The sequence below is a fragment of the Stylophora pistillata genome, chromosome 3 (genome assembly GCF_964205215.1).
Source record: "Stylophora pistillata chromosome 3, jaStyPist1.2, whole genome shotgun sequence".
Classification (NCBI taxonomy): domain Eukaryota; kingdom Metazoa; phylum Cnidaria; class Anthozoa; order Scleractinia; family Pocilloporidae; genus Stylophora; species Stylophora pistillata.
Window position 1 is genome coordinate 43695094 of NC_142521.1, and position 15324 is coordinate 43710417.

At 36.9% G+C, this 15324-nt stretch overlaps 1 pseudogene; it reads right to left on the reverse strand.

Annotated features, from left to right (window-relative positions):
- LOC148736256 (farnesyl pyrophosphate synthase-like) overlaps positions 1–15324 on the reverse strand; it is a 48802-nt pseudogene extending 33478 nt beyond the window's left edge.

Sequence of the window (15324 nt, forward strand, 5' to 3'; positions counted from 1 at the left end):
ACGAAACGAGCGTTGGTAGCCGTAAAATGGCGGAAATCAGTGCCCCGAGTAGAGGCAAATGAACTTTGCTCATGAAAAGTGCAAAAGAAGGCAAACTCCTATCAATTTTATAACTTTGTATAGGCGGAATAGAGGTATGGTTTTAGTCTGAAACAGGACCATTTTATTTCATATTGACCTCACGGAACGCTTTTGAAATTTATCAATATCTTAAAACCCAAAAGTCGCATTTCTTGGCAAATTTTCAGTTATCATTTGCCCCATGCGGTATAACTCAGAATCGGTTCAGATTAAGCTCATGTTAAGTGGACATAGTATCGTTTTCGAGGATATAAAAATTAGTTGCATTTCCGCATGGAAAAACCAGGTTGAACTTTGTGAAAATCACAACATCGGTATTTTAATACGTCACGACATAATCTAGTTAGGCCCCCTGTGGTTAACTGCGGAATTCCACGCACATTTCAGCTGTTAGAACCGTGTTCGATTAGGAAATCGATACAATAAGCTAGCCTTGCATAGGTAACGACGACAAATTGGTTTTCATTCCTGCTTTCGTTTCAAATTCTCATCCATTTCCTTATGGTGAAATTGTTTACAATACCACATTCTGTAAGCTAGCGGAAGGCGTCTGTTTGTCTTGGCATATTCGAACACATTAAAGTATTAAGAAGTTCTAAGGTAAATTTTAGCTTCATTGTGGACTCGGAAGGGGACAATTCAATCATTTATACTGGTAGGTCAAATGTTCACTGCCGGAGACGCGTGTTAAAGATGGGAAGCAATCTGATACCAGTGTAGATGAAACATACTTATTATTTAACGTATATGTGCACGATCCTTCGCAGTAAAGCACTATTTAAGCAATAGTGAAAATCAGACCTGAAATAAATTCAGGCCTGTACGGGATTCGAACCACTGACCTCTGCGATACTAGTGCAGCGCTCTACCAATTGAGCTAACAAGCCAACTGGGAGCAGGCCATCAAATTAATTCGACATAAACCCGTAGATGATAAATCTACGGGTTTATGTCGAGCTACTATTACTATAATGCTACTATACTATTACTATTACTATTACTATTACTATTACTATTACTATTATGTCGAACTACTACTACTATAAAATCTACTATTGCTTAAATAGTGCTTTACTGCGAAGGATCGTGCACATATACGTTTCATAACCGAAGTTCATATATATGTATTTCATATGTTTGTTGTTTGATTTATCATCTACGGGTTTATGTCGAATTAATTTGATGGCCTGCTCCCAGTTGGCTCGTTAGCTCAAATGGTAGAGCGCTGCACCAGTATCGCAGAGATCAGTGGTTCGAATCCCGTACAGCCCTGAATTTTTTTCAGGTCTGATTTTCACTATTGCTTAAATAGTGCTTTACTGCGAAGGATCGTGCACATATACGTTTCATAACCGCAGTTCATATATATGTATTTCATATGTTTGTCGTTTTATACTTATTATTTGTCACGCAATGCTGAAATTATTTCAATCTTGTTCCCATCTTGTAATTTTACGGCCAAGAATATCCGGAATTAAGGTTTGTAACAAAATTTTCAATGTGATAATTTTTTTTATCAGTGAGTCACCGCTGTGAGACTTTTAAACTTCGCAGCGGGGATCTTATGCAGAGTTGAATGTAATTGAGTGATATCAGATACTTAGAAGAGCCAATAAGTAGAACACAAAACAACAAATAGCTGTAGCAGGGCAAAGAAAAGAGAGTAAAAAATTATGATTAAAAAAAAAAGGTTAGGGGAAGGATCAAAAGACATTGTAAAGATGAAACAGAGGCAATGTACAAAATGATTAAAATAGGAGAAGAATACCAGGGTGAACCAGACCTGAGGATAAAACAAACGTTGTTTACCAGCATGAAATTTCGTCCGAGAAAGAATGCTTCGATGATGCCAAGCACGTGTACCAATAGGCCCTTAATAAAAGCGGCTACCGTTACAAACTAACGTATAACGTGACAACCAGCCAGACATCAAGCCCGCGGAGGAACAGACGAAGGAACACTCTATGGTACAACCCGCCGTATAGCAGAAACGTTGAAACAAATGTTGGAAAATGCTTTCTTTCTCTAATCGACCAGCACTTCCCCAAATCTAATCCACTACATAAAATTTTCAATCGGAACACTGTTAAATTAAGCTACAGCTGCATGGATAACATTAAATCAATTATCTCCAGCCGCAACAAAGCCGAAATAAGAAAATCCACAGTCGCTGAAGGAAATTGCAAAAACTGTAACTGCCATAAACCGGACACGTGCCCCATGGATGGTAACTGCAGCGTGGAGAACATAATATACCAAGCCGAAGTAACCACGTAAACAGCAAGGGAAACATATATCGGACTTTGTGACACTCCATTCAAATTAAGATATCGAAATCACATTTGCTCATTCCGTAATGAACGTTATAGAGACGCAACTGAGCTTAGCAAGCATATTTGGAACCTGAAAGTAGTAGTAGTAGTAGTGAACTTTATTTATATGTCGTGAAAACCTAGCGCATAGCACTAATTGGGGACACAGGGTAAAAGCTTTAAAAATAAGAAATCTGGAACCTATTTACAGAATTATTTACCTAACCTATTAACAGTTAAAATTATTTATCAATGTCCTAGAGTTAAAAATCAACTATTACAGAGCGCACATTTTTTGCATCCATCATCAATCATGACAGTCATGTCCGTTCTCCTGATTTTGCTCTTAAATCCGTGCAGGCTCTCTTCACTGCGTAACTCTTTTGTAAGTTTCGACCAGAGGAGAGGGCCATAGTATCTTATAGAGTGTTTACCATATTTTACTGTATTAAAGCGAGGGATTCTAAAATCTGCATTTCTTAGAGAATATCTTCTATCGCAGTTTACTTCTGACATAAATAGTTCCTGTATTTGACAAGGAAGTAAGTTCTTTTTTTGCCTTGAATATAAGGATTGTTATGTCCTGGAGCCTTCTGTTCACCAGTGATGGAATTTCAGCCAGCTTCAGCAGGCCGTAATAAGAGAGTGATTTATTGTTGAAAACTACTCTCAAGGCCTTTTCCTGTAGTCTTTCAGCTTTACGTTTGTCTGAGGCTCTGCAGAAATGCCAGATGATACTGCAGTAGGTCAAGTGAAGTAAAATGGCGGCTTTATAAAGTTGTAGTTTAGCGTAGGTGGGTATTAGTTTTCTTACACGACTTAAAACTCCTATATGTTGACTTGTCTTTTTACAGACTAAGGTAATATGCTCACTAAAGTTTAGTTCAGAGTCCAGAAGTACCCCCAACAGAAAGAGCGAAACATTTAGTACAACATTAAATGGCGCAAAATAAAACGGGCAAGATCTTACTCAGACGTCACCAAGAATTGTAATTTGTGTTTGTGGGAGAAGTATTTTATTTTGTGTAAGCCCGAAATCTCAACCTTAAACAGCCGAAGTGAATTAGCATCGTCCTGTAGACACTCTAGGAAATTTCTGCTAAAAATGTCATTGTAAAGATGAAATAAACAATTTTTAATATAAGAGAAAAACCGGGTTTCCAGATGGGATTTGAACCCACGACCCTCCGTGACCTAGTCGGATGCTTTAACCACTGAGCTACAGGAGACTCTATGGTGAGCAAGGGTCAATTGGTGGGTATTGACTGGAACCACATCACGTGGCTACACAGCCAAACATCAGCTAGCGCATAGAAGCTCACTAACAGCATCACGCTGTCACTTAAAGCATCACATGCATCAAAGCATCACATGCAGCCAACTAGCCCCCAAAGTGAGCATGTAAAGATGAAATAAACAATTTTTAATATAAGAGAAAAACCGAGTTTCCAGATGGAGTTTCCCATCTGAAAACTCCGTTTTTCTCTTATATTAAAAAATGTCATCACCTTATCAGCGCGCGCCGCGCTACGCAGCACACGTTTTTTCAAATAACTTTTAATGTAACGGTTTTTTTCAAATAACTTTGAATGTAACCGTTTTTCAGGCAGTTGCCTAATGATTGCTTCTGATGGAGCCTGAAACTCCGAGTAGCAGTTAAATGTCTTGGACCAAATAACCCAACTCGTTGCTGATAATATTATATATAATTACAACAAACTGGTTCAAGACTTCAGAGGTAGTTCATCGTTTAATAAAGCGATGAACTTAAACGATGAACTACTTCTAATGTCTTGAACCAGTTTGTTACAATTATCAATGCTCCTCTAAGAGTTGAGCGCTCTTTGAAATACATTCAAATCAAGTTCAAGAATATATATATATATATATATATATATATATATATATATATATAGTATAATTTCAGAGCTGAGCAAAGAGTTTCCAGCAATCTGACTGGTCGCGAGCGGTTACTTATATGACGCTATATAAACCGCTCCACGCGGTTTATATACAATGTTTAAAAAAATGTTAATAAATGTTACTAAAGTGTTATGATTTTAGAAATTTCTCTGTTGTTCAGCTCTGAAATTATACTAAAACAATTATTAGCCTCAGGTTCGGTGAATATTGTCCAATAGTCCCCTCGAGTTCGTCTCGGGGATTATTCGACGATATTCACCTCGCCTTCGGCGAATAATTGTTAAATATATATATATATATATATATATATATATATATATACTATTATGTGTACATATATATATATATATATATATATATCTATATCTATATTTAGTATAATTTCAGAGCTGAGCAAAGAGTTTCCAGCAATCTGATTGGTCGAGCGGTTCCTTATATGACGCTATATAAACTGCTCCACGCGGTTTATATAAAGTGTTAAAATAAAATGTTAATAAATGTTACTAAAATGTTATGATTTTAGAAATTTCTCTGTTGTTCAGCTCCGAAATAATATTAGAACAATTATTCGCCTCAGGTTCGGTGAATATTGTCGAATAGTCCCCTCCACTTCGTCTCGGGGATTATTCGACGATACTCACCTCGCCTTCGGGGAATAACTGTTAAATATATGTAGTTAGATAACTGTAATGTAATCGATTTTAAACCTTTTCAACTTACTATTATGTGTTATTACCGCTCCCTAGGTCGAGCACATTTTTTATTTAGCTAAACCAAATCTTACAAACATATATTATATCTATACATATTGGAGGTCTGCGTTTCGACTTTTCCGTATTACAGTGCTCGATACATAAAAGTACAACGCAATATATGTTGCGTTAGAAAAATACAACGACTACGACGCTTTCATCCCTCCTGGCCAGTTGATGTTGTTATCCTGTTAACAACAGCAACAACATTGACTTTATTTTTTAAAATGAAAGAAATAAAGGCTTTTGTAGCCCGCAGTTAGCAAAGCTATTCTAGGCGGGCTACCTAAACAGACACTGTAAAGGCTCTCACACACACACACACCCACACACACACACGCACACACACACGCAACAATGAAATAAATAAATAAATGAGCAAATAAAAATAAATAATGAATAATGGCAGTGATAATCATGTTAAAGGTTTTAACTGAGCCAGTCACACAAGGGAGTTTTTACCAGGTCAAAGAGAAAGCTAATCAGTTGAAATACAAATATAAGCTAGAAAGGTCAAGGTAGCGCAAGTCAATATTCATCCCCTCAATTTCAAGAATTTTCAAATGCAAGTGAGTTAGCTCACGTTTAAAAGGTGCTTTCTTTAGCTTACGAATTTCAGGGGGGATGCCATTCCATATTTTCGCACCAGCTCTAGAAAAGGAAAACAACTGATGATTTGTTCTCGCCTGTTTTATATAAAAGCTTCCAACTACTGAGAAACGAGTAGAGTAGGAATGAACCTGTTCAGAGTGAGTAAAAAGTTCAGAAATATTGGGAGGAGCACAGCGATTTTTGATGTCATGTAACAGAGAGGCAACCAATTTGAAGTAAAGCATTTTTATCGGTAGAATTCCCGAACGACTAAAAAGAGGAGCACTGTGAGATGTATAATCGGAAAAGTACATTAGACGAAGAACCCGCTTTTGTAAAATGACGATTTTGTTTAGATGAGTATTCGCGGCTTGGCCCCAAGCAACGAGACCATAGGAAATATACGGTTCAATGAGCGAGCGGTAAATGTTTATAAGAGTAGTGAGCGGTACCAAGTGTCTTAGCCTTGCAACAATACCGATACCTTTGCTTATTTTCGTGGAAATATAGTTGATATGATGCCTCTAGGAGAGATTACCGTCAATTAGAACACCTAGGTATTTAACATATGTCTTACGTTCAAGAGATACCACTTGCTTCGAGTTATTATCACGTATTTTAAGGTTTACTTCTCGGTATAGTTTGTGTTGATAAGGATGAAAAATAACGAAATGCCTACATGCCTGTTTCGTGATTGCTCACTTTTCAAAATCCCCTGATGAGTGAGCAATCACGAAACAGGCTCGTAAGGATGAAAGCGTAGACGTTGTATTTTTCAAACCCAACATATGAGTGAGCAATCACGAAACAGGCTTGTAAGGATAAAAACGTAGTCGTCGTATTTTTCTACTCAACATATATTGTGCTCTACTTTTATGTACCGAGCACTGTTATACGGAAAAATCGAAACACAGACTTTCTATTTATATATACATACATATTGGTTACTGGCGATACATATTTTGATTACTAGTTCTTGTACCTTCAAAATTTGCATCTGGTCTGTAGATATTCTTTGAAGAGCTTGAATAATCAGCCAATAACATTTATTTTCTTCAATATCTGTGCCTTGATGTATATGTAAAGTAGCAAAAAGTCCAAAATTGCCTTTTAAGTATACTTTCCTATAAGTTAACTTTTAATACATTAATCATTTTCCCCATCATGCAAAGATCTTGCAGCAATTTAAGAGACTCCATCGTATTACCTCTTTTCATATACATTATTAACCAAGCGTAAGGTCAAGATTTAACAATTATTCCACGAGCGCGCGTTGGATATGAAATGATAGATAGCTAAAGAGGCGCGTAGCGCCGAGTTAGCTATAATCATCTCCTATCCAACGAGCGCGAGTGGAATAGTTGTTTTATTTAAAAAAAAAATGCCCCCAAGATATTATACAAATCTTCTCGACTTTATTTTGTAAGAAGAAACCGGATAGTAAAATGTACAGATATTAGACTATGGTATATTGGCTCATATACCATAATGTTTAAGCCAATAAAAAGTCTTGAATATCATTATCCAATGATCCAGTTTTTCATAAAGTAGATTATTATTATTATTATTATATAGCCGACAGAGACCGTGGGAAATAGAAAGTGAAACCTGTGTTCCGATTGTCTACCAAAGCGGGCAAGATGGACCCATCGAACCCACTCAAGATTGCCTGCTTTGGTCCAGGCAAGAATATATAATTTGTTGAGCACAATTTTAAAGTTGGTACCTTATAAGGTTGGCAGTAGAAGACAGTCGAAACAAAGAAAACACAAATGATTCTCTTGGATTTTGTGCTACAAACACAGTTGGCTTTCTTTCTTGGCTCTCAAAAACATGTAGCAATAGGGTAAAGGCTGTAGCTTGTATCAGTTTCTGTACCCTTTGGCACTTCTGGGCGGAGAAGAGCTATGGTATGTGACAGTCAAATTCCTGCTCAAGAACACACAAAAAAAATATGCCACCGTGGCTCTGTTACATGGATCTTTTGACCCTTTCACTCCCATCAGTGACCATGCAAGATATAATTTCACATTACAATACACCGAATGCAAATATGGCGTCCGATTTGAAATACAAAAGGATTAATACATGTGTGAGAGGCTAGTGAGTCCAGAACAGTGACAACTCAAATTTGACGCCATATTTGCATTCGGTGTAAAATGATACAATATCAATTAGAAAAGTGATGACAATCAAGAAAAATATCAATTGGAGTAATTAGTTGATCCAATACCAAATTCTCCAAACTAACTTTATAAGAATTGTATAACAGACAGTAAGGAGAATTACTTATGAAATCTTGAGAGTGAAGAGGTTAAAACAGAGCTCAGTGCTCCAATCATTGGGCCAGTTTATCTCCCCTTGTGGTAATAAAACCATCCACAAATGTAGAAAATATCGGAAACTGGGACGGAGGGGGGAGGGGGGAGGTGGAGGGGGGGAGTGGGATGAGCAGGAACCACTGTTCCCTTTAATATATATTTAGTGTAAAAAATGCCTCGACTAGATAGATAGCCTTTATTTTAAAACGATGAGTGTTAAAGCTACATGAGCTTGTGAGGTCGTTTGCAGTTAACTAATCACTAAATGTACTAAAAACTAAAACCTAGGGGTACGTAGAGAACGTCTAAACTTAAACCAGTGGTGCTTACGAATGTGGAATTGTAAACATAAATTTAAATATATACAAAGTCATCTTTTTTAAAATTACAAGTGGATGCAATACCTGAGTTTGAAAAAATTCCTCCATCACTAATAAAATTTCTTTGGCATTTTCATGAGATGTTGTGTCCTTTATACCAGCCTAAAAATACAGAAAGTTAATCAATGAAATTGGGAAAGAGCAACGATATCAGAAATCGCACAACAAACATAATAGTAATAATTAATAATAATTTATTGATTTATAGTGCGCTTTCTAACATACCGGGCGATCAAAAGCGCATAATCATTGGATCCTCACCATATACATTGCCAAAGTAACTGGCAAGTAAAAGGAATATTATGCTGTCTTGTATTTCACGATGGCCTTGTATCTGAAACAAAAATGAGCTGCTTAGTAACCTAGCCTGTTCCAGGCATTCAATTGTTAACTGGGGCATGTTGTAAATAGGGAAAAGGGAAGGGGTTATGGCTATGTGGAGCCAAAATAACGGAGGTGTGGGATGGGTCCCTCCTTTTTCCCCACTAGAGTAATATGAGCTTCCTACCAATCCATTCACCAATCCAATCCAATCCATGTGTGGGAAAAACCACAGTTTTTTTCAATTCAAAGTACTAAACTCCACTCACAAAGGAAGTAGCGAACATCAATGAAACATCTTGTGAAACTAAACTGGCAACTGAAGATGGTATTTTAGGCAAAAAATACAAATTAAGTCAACAAATGGAACTTGAAGGATACCATGACAAAAAATGGCCTAATTTAAGCATGCAAAATAATTGACTAAATTACAACGAACAAATTGATTTCGCAGTGTGGACACTTAAGTAAAAGAGTGTGCATTGTTAGGAAGCCTTCAACATAAACTGCAACACTGCTGTTTTCATCTTTGATTTTACAACATTTCGTTGCATGTAACCAGCACTAATTAATATTGTTCATTCTCAGGCAACCATCTGCCTAGAAAACACTGAATTATATTCTTCGTTCATTTGTCCGTTGGCTGTATTTTTGCAAATGAGAAATTGGTGACAATAAATCTTGTAACTAATCTTGTTTTCGTCATCTTTGTGTCAACGTAGGATTTTGTTTAATCTCTGAAAGTTTCCAGTGTTAGCATTGTTTGCAATTTTTGGCATTGAGTCCTTAATTTGGTCAAATAGTGGCTAGAGCATTATACCTTTCTAAGGTAAAATTCTCAAAATTTTCGCCCTGCTTGGTGATGAGGTCTAATGCTTTTCCAGTTGCAGTTTGATATGTCCTGGGGAATAGATCCCACAACAGTGTCAGCCAATGGTTCAAAAGGGTCACACTGATGGAGATGAACTGTCATTTTTACACTTGAAGACATTTTCCCTATTTATTACAAAAACACTGATTCATTGATTCATTGATTATAGAATCTCCATTTCTAGCTAACAGTTAAAACCATTGTTAATTTTTATTTCCTCTACAAAAACCAACAGCATAGGCCGGGTTTCTGGCAAATAGTCGAAAGAGTCACATCAACATACTCACTCGAGCGAGAGAACGGGAGAATGATGGGGGCCACGCAATTTCGCATGATTTTCGCGGTATTATAAATAAATGGTTCTCATCTTACTTAGAAGGTCGAACTCAAACGACACAAATTCCTTCCTCTATATCTAAACGAAAAAATACCACTTGCGGTGTGCCGCAAGGTTCTGTCCTAGGCCCAATACTCTTTTTAATCTATATCAACGATATCCAAGAATCTTCTGAAAAACTTAAATTATTTTCATTTGCTGATGACACGAACGCTGTATATGCTGACAAAAATCTCAAGTTCCCTGAGTCGACTGTAAATCAGGAACTCTGTAAGTTGTTCGATTGGTTAACTGCCAATAAACTAGCCTTAAATATTAAAAAGCAAGTTTCGTAATTTTTAGACTAACTCAGAGAAAACTTACCTATCACCCCAAAATAATGGTATCCGACAACGATCAAAATAAGAATGTGGCTCTAGAATGTAAAGAATTCGTGAGATATCTAGGTATAATAATTGACAATAACCTTTCCTGGAAACATCATATTGACCACGAAGCTATTAAAATGAGTCGAACTGTAGGATTGATCTGTAAACTACGGCATCTTCTGCCAAGACATACTCTTCTAACTATTTATCGATCCCTTGTTGCTCCTTATTTAACCTATGGTTTGACGGCCTGGGGTCAAGCATATAAATCGTACCCTGAAAAGCTTATCAAGCTTCAAAAGCGATCTCTTCCCTTTATCTATTTCTCAGAGCGAAATCAGCATGCAATTCCTTTATTTATCGACGCCGGTGTCTTACCGTTAAAATTTTTGTATTATGAGCATTTATCTAACCTTATGTTTGAAATAAGATACAGAAATGCTCCTGGAAACATTCAAAATCTTTTTCGAGATGTCTCTGATATTAATTCCTATAATACTCGATCCTCTGCCTCTAATAACTTTTACGTACAAAGTTCCAGACTCTCAATTCAAGTGAATTCATTTTCTAGAATCTGAAGAAAAATATGGAATGAAATGCCCGTATCTTTTAGAAAACTTTCAAAAAATATCTTAAAGAGGAAAATAAAACAAACACTTTCAGATCCTAGCTTCAGAAGATTGTTACATTGATCTTCCAGAAATCGTTCAGAAAGTTAAGTTGAGTTTATCTTCCTCTTGATTGATCAGTTGATATGTATTCAATTATATCGTTTAATGCATCAGAGATCTCCCGTCAAGACTGTTGTCATTTATTATTAGTAATATCATTAGTTTATCAGTAGTCTCTAATCATTGTTGTCAATTCTAGCTTTTTAGTTCTCTTGTTACTTTTAGCTGTATTTAGTTGTATCTATTTCCTGTAAACATGACCCGCCTAGATTAGCTTAGCTACCCGCGGGCATGTTACTCTACTTTTATCACAAAACACAATAAAAAAAAATGTGTGTAAAAGAAAAAAATATATATGTATGTATTTTAACACCTGAAATTTTTCTAAGTTCAAGATGGGTACTAGGTTAGAAACATCCTCGCTCGGTTGTGCTTTGCCTCTGACGACTCACAACCATTAGGAGCCTTGGTGACGATGCATCCTTCTCTCCTCACGCGGCCGGATGAATTCCATTTCTCTCCATCTTTTAACAACTTTCATAGACACTTCATATCTTCATTCACCATTCCTCAATCCAACTCCTTTTAATAAAAGAATATAAATAATATATAAATGTCTTCTATTATGATTAATATTTGTATCTCTTTCCTCTTTACAGACCCTTCTTATAACACAAAGTTCCATCTAATTTACATATATTCTTTTTATTCCCACTCTAAAAATTAATATAAACCCAGGCCCCCACCCTTCACTCTAAGACATTTTTTAAAAATAACTCCTCAAAGGAAAAGTGTTAACACTACCATTATATTTGTATATAGCATCTATAATCAAAACGCCTAACACAGTGTCTCATCACATCCCCCAAAAACCCATACAACCAGCTATCAAAAGGGTAATGGTAATAAAGATGACCCCTTCTCTACATATATCTTTCCCTTTTCTGCAGCCACATACCCCTAAAAATACCCTCTTCCTATCCTATCAATAATCCTCTCCCCTTCCCTATCCTATCAATAACCCTTTCCCTCCCTGCAACCTCAAAACAGAGACCCCATACTACAATCCCTAAGCATACCTATTACTAACCTATTACTAACCCTAACCCTAACCCAGACCCCAACCCAGATCCTAACCTAACCCTAATCTAACCCTAACCCTAATCTTAACCTAACCCTAATCTAATATAACCCTAATTAAAACTAACCCCAACTAAAACTAACCCCAACCCTAGTCTATCACTAACCCTAACTTTAATAAGATACAATGAAATATATGAAATTCATATATTCGGAACTGCGGTATTTGATATGTATGATGCACGATCCTCGCAGTAGATAGCGCTATTTAAGCAATAGCGAAAATCAGACCTGAAAAAGAAATCAGGCCTGTACGGGATTCGAACCACTGACCTCTGCGATACTTGTGCAGCGCTCTACCAATTGAGCTAACAAGCCAACTGGGAGCAGGCCTTATTTATCACTTTCACGGGTTTATTGCGAATCAACTTAACGGCCTGCTCCCAGTTGGCTTGTTAGCTCAATTGGTAGAGCGCTGCACCAGTATCGCAGAGGTCAGTGGTTCGAATCCCGTACAGGCCTGATTTTTTTTCAGGTCTGATTTACGCTATTGCTTAAATAGCGCTATCTACTGCGAGGATCGTGCATCATACGTACCTAACTTTAATCAAAACTATTATATATCATTTTAACCCCAAACCCTTAGTATTCCCCCCTACGTGTACTAATAGTTACTTTGATACAATATTTTAACTTCATTTTATTTTATTTTGATTTTATTTGTTGTTTTCATAACATATATATTTTTTACAACTTTGAATTGAATTTAGGAGCGTGCTGTTGTTACAAAAGTCGCTCCCTCAATTTTAACACCTAACTTTTATGTTCATTTTACACACACATCCCCACCCTTGCATACACTTTTTTCCTTTTTTTTCCTTTTTTCAAACGAATTCAATAACCACTTTGCTAATATTGGTCCAAAACTTGCCAGTGAGATAAATTGTGATAGTGGTAGCTATCAAAGATATCTTACCGCAACAGATAAACGGTTTAAGCTCCAACCCACCAATCCAACTAAAGTATTTTCACTTTTAAATAAACTAGACAAGTCAAAGGCAACAGGCCTTGACAAAATATCTGCTAGGCTTATCAGGGAATGTGCTGATCTCATTTGTGTGCCGATATGTGATATTTTCAATCAATCTATTAGCCAAGGGACGTTCCCAGACGACTGGAAATATGCAAGGATTACCCCTCTTTATAAACAAGGTGACCGCGGTGATGCTAACAATTACCGCCCAATATCGGTGATTCCAATAATGGCAAAGGTGTTTGAAAGGATAGTTTATGAACAGTTATATGCCTATTTGGAAGAGCACGATATTTTATGTCAAAACCAATCAGGGTTTCGTGCTAATCATTCAACTGTAACAGCTTTGTTGGAAGCGACAGATTCTTGGGCATATAATATTGATAACGAGAAAATCAATGGAGTCATTTTTCTAGATTTGAAAAAAGCTTTTGACACTGTTGATCATCAGATCCTTCTATCGAAACTAAACTATTATGGTATACATGGAAAATCTTTCAGATGGTTTCAGTCATATTTGGAAAACCGAACACAAAAATGCTCTGTCAACGGGTCGCTATCCAGTAGCTACTCGTTGACTTGCGGCGTCCCTCAAGGGACCATTCTCGGTCCATTATTGTTCTTATTATATATCAACGATCTTCCAAATTGCTTATCAAATTGTAAACCGAGAATGTATGCCGATGACACGCACCTCACATATGCGGGAAGCAATCTTGAGAACGTTCAGTTTTGTCTAAATGAAGATCTAGAAAACGTCTTCAACTGGCTACAAGCGAACAAACTCACGTTGAACATGACTAAAACCGAATTCATGCTAATAGGGTTGAGGCAGAGACTGAATACTCTCACAGCTTCACCAACAATTAGAATGAACAATACTCAAGTGGGCCAGATTTCAGCTACAAAATCGCTTGGTGTAATAATAGACGATAAACTCGATTGGCATAGTCACATCGAAAAACTAACGAAAAAGATCGCCTCTGGTATCGGGGCCCTAAAGCGAATTAGGCACCTGATCCCAGCATCAACCTTACATCTCATCTACCAAGCTTTAGTAAAACCTCACTTTGATTACTGTGACATTTTTTGGGGTAGCTGTGGGAAAACGCTACGAGACAAACTGCAGAAATTGCAGAATAGAGCAGCCCGTGTGTTGACATTCTCTAACTATGATGCTGATGCAACTGAGCTACTCGAGTTTTTAGGGTGGCAAAATCTTGCACGCCAGCAGGAAATCCATAAAGCCACCATGATGTTTAGATGTCTGCACGGGCTAGCTCCAAGGTATCTATATTCAAAGTTTACGTGGCGTGACTCTGCTTATGACCTCAGGGACTCTGAAAATAAGCTTAATGTTCCACTACCGCGCACTAATTATTACAGAAAAAGCTTTAGCTACAATGGCGCCACATTATGGAACAGTTTACCACGCGATATAAGGAACACAGAGTCTCTGGGGTTATTTAAACGTAAGATCAATGACGTTTTTTAAGTCTAACGCACGGCATTCACGGAAAACAGCTTTAGTGTTATAGTATGTAGTTTTAATTTTAAATCTCTTAGCGTATGTGATATGTATTTTTATAGGCTGATGAATTGATCGTGTCTAAATAAAGATTACAATACAATACAATACAATCCTTTTTTACCCACTGATCACGAGTTTGCTCATCAGTGGAGTGGGAAGCCTTTTTGATGGGATCCCATACATCAATATCAAAGGAAGCCACAAAGGTTGCTAGTGAAACTACTGATTAATATATTTAATACAATACAAACAAACTCAAGACAGATAGTTGGAATTAAGAGACATCCAGCAAATTCAAGAGGAGTAATCATGATAGCGAAAGAGGTGACAAAACCACAAGGCTTCTTAATGATGGTCTTCCTCCATCATTTATATTTACAGTTTAACACTAGAAGAATAAGGAAATTGCTCTTAAACAATGCTGTTTGTTTCCGTGTAATCATCTGCTCCATGATATTCTTTAATATTACAAAGATTGATTCAAAATCCGTAATTGGTATCCCTGCCTCAATCGGCATTCGTATAATTTTGACATAGAGTTTGCGTATGAGTGGCACATGTAATGCTTTTTTGTGTCAAGATTACCTTCCTTATTAGGACACAACAAAATGATGAACTGCGAAAATGGAAAACATAGAACTTTTCATGGAGTCTAACTTTTGGTTGAGCCATCGAGGGTCGAGGGTCTTATATCGAGGTCGAGGGTATTTAGTCGAGGGTCCCTGTTTCTCTTTTTCTTCTTCACAGCCCAT